Raw genomic sequence first — 2,964 nt, forward strand, 5'->3', positions numbered from 1 at the left:
ACTAACGAATCGCTTTCAACTTTGGAGGTTAATACTTTGGAGGTAAACGGGAATGTTGGAGTCTGTCGCCTCTTCACCTTGCCTGCTTTGAAAGTACCTCTAAATCTGGAGGAAAGCATTAGAGGCATGCGCGCTGATCTAAAATTGGAGGGCTTTTCCATTGTGTGTTTGGAGGGGATTTTCTGGTCTACTGACCACCTCCTCATCACCCCCAAATTTTGGAGGTACAATACTTGGTGGTGTTTTTGGTGCATTGATTTTTGGAGGTAAATGAAGTCATTGTTCCGTTTTACCTCCAATCGGTCTTAGAGGTATTTGGATTGGATGAAGTGTGCTGCTACCAACAAAACCTGGCCTCCGAAACATTATTTGTAATTGACGAAGTAAAGGCACTTCAATAAAATATAATACTCCAGAGTTTGCTGGACATCGATTACAAACAGAGTTTTTCGTTCTTAGTGGACGATAGCAGTCAGAACAAAAATAATGGGACTTTAAAATCTCCCCGCCCACACCTTTGAATAAGTCTTTAAACTTATAAAACGACTTCACACATAAGCTGTTCACAGGACAGTGAAGCGAGATGAGAGTCAAGAGATCAATAAGACATTTCCCAGTTAAAGAATGGGTGAGAACAAATGTCATGATGGCTGTTATACTTTCAGCGAGGGTGAGAGGGGCTCCATTGTAGAGAGGTTGATCATCTTGGGGATTTTGTAAGGGTGGAATGTCTTCGGCCTCATGCTCATCCTCTTCTTGATCTTCGTCATCACCATCATCACTGTCACCACTGTCATCTCTATCATCTCCATCATCAGACAAAGCAGCATCACTCTCTATATCTTCATCAATCGCAAGGCCTTCATCTTCCTGAGGGCCAAGTTCAGGCTGGATGTCGACATCTGAAAAGAAGGCAAAACTTATTAATGATAGTCACATTGTTTCCTAAAAGAGAAAGGGGGAGGGTTATGCCTGGTATGGCCTGGTAAGGTTCAGAAAATAAAGAAACAAATGCTCATAAGAAATATCCGTATAATTATTTACCTCTATTTAGCTGATTCATGTCATGGTCCTCGCAATGATTATTGGGACCTCGTTCTTCACCGCTGCTATTATGTTCCTTAAAAGCCAGGCTTGAACAGGGTCCATCGCAGTTGGGTTGTCCTTCAAAGCTTACACCACCAGAACAATTAGCATCAGAGTCTGCTTGTTCTCCATCACAATCTTGATCAACAACAATGATAAAGAAAATATATTAGCTTGAAAGTTGGTCTGATTGTTACATGAAATGCTATTGCATCACTAACCTTGTAAATTTTCCTGGTCGCTGGTTCCATCTTTGCTTTCTTCGCTGGCCCCTGGAGAATCACTCTTCTCTGAAACAAGATAAAATGAATTGTTTCGTTGCCAATGGTGCCTAAAAGTTTGAAAGCAGAAGAGAAGTTGTTTACCTGGTGGACGTGGCCTTTTAGGGGGTTAGTCTCATCATCCGAAGAATCACTGTTGTTTCCACTGACCAAAACAGCATCGTCAGCCTTCTTTTTGAACCTCCACCGACCTGATTTTGATGACATTCCCGATCAAATGACAATTCGTTCTTAAGTCAGCTGCATTGCTCACCTCAGACGTGGGGATGTTTTTGAAGAAAGAGAGAGGGAGAGACGAAAGACAAAGACGACCGCAGGCCTAGCTATATGTGCGCCAGCGTCGCAGCGTAACAGTGTTTCGTGAGATATCGCGAAGCCTGTTACGCGAGACGTGGTCTGGCGTACATATAGCTAGTACTTTCTACTGTGGTTTTAGATTTCGTAGTGATTCGTCGGAAGTTTGGTTCAACATGAGCAAGGAAAAAAGAGATGAAGTGTCTTGTGTTCTGGATGGTTGACGAGCAAACGTCAATTGTTGACATTTCTTGTGTCAACGAAGAGGAGAGAACACCGGGTAATGTTGGACAAGTACTCTGGTCGGAAATCGGCGTTATCCTGCTCAAATACTCAAAATTTCTAGTTAGTTTCCTAGTCATCTCATCATAACCTTGCGAAAAGGCCTATTTATGTTCTGTTCGTACTCGTTTCTCACTCACTCCGGAAGAGTGAACCTAACCTCCTAACCTCTGTAGTCTTGGTGTTTGGCTCACTAGTTGAATATGTGAACTGTGTGATTAGCTTATTAGTAAATTGCGAGGTAAAATGTTTCTGTGTGAAATTGAAATGATCTTAGAACGTTACTCAATCCGGTATCATATTTTTACTGATATTTGTTGGGTTTACTGAACACCAATGTCTGGAATCCAAACCACATTGTTGTGATGTTTTGCACCTTCTGCTTTGATTCCAAAACATTCTTATAGTTAAAATCATTATAGAAACTGTTTCATCATAATCTATAATAGGTGTTTTGCAATATTTGTTGAAGGTTATTACACTTTCTTATACTTTCATAGTTAAATTTTTTTAAATGATCATTTGTTCTTTTAGAATGTTTGATTACATTGGGTAAAGCTGATGCGCAGTTCCAATCAAAGTTCTCAAAAATGAAAGAAAGCAATGCGAAAAGTAAGGAGAAGGTTGAGAATGTGAAATCTGATGGACAAGGGAAGCGCAGTTTGCGCACCAAGAAAACTGTATCAAGTAAATCAAAGGCAACGGATATACAAGCTGCTCGTGCTTTAGGAGAGAAAATTCCCTTAAATCCCAAGCTTCAAGAACAGAAAGATATTGAAAAGAAAAGGTCTAAATTACTAGATAGCAACATTAAAGTAACAGAAAATTACTTGGATAAAGACACCTTTGGAATGGGCAATATTCTTGGAAGCTCAGCTTTACCAACCCAAAACACCTGCATCTCGGCAATTGTCATTTGAAACTCCTTTCAAGTCACCTGATCGTGAAAAATCTTTCCTGAAGAACACGAACATTCCTTGACGGTACTAAAAAAAAAAAAATCATCAAAACTCAAATATTT

The sequence above is a fragment of the Frankliniella occidentalis genome, unplaced genomic scaffold (genome assembly GCF_000697945.3).
Source record: "Frankliniella occidentalis isolate FOCC.00 unplaced genomic scaffold, Focc_3.1 Scaffold267, whole genome shotgun sequence".
Classification (NCBI taxonomy): domain Eukaryota; kingdom Metazoa; phylum Arthropoda; class Insecta; order Thysanoptera; family Thripidae; genus Frankliniella; species Frankliniella occidentalis.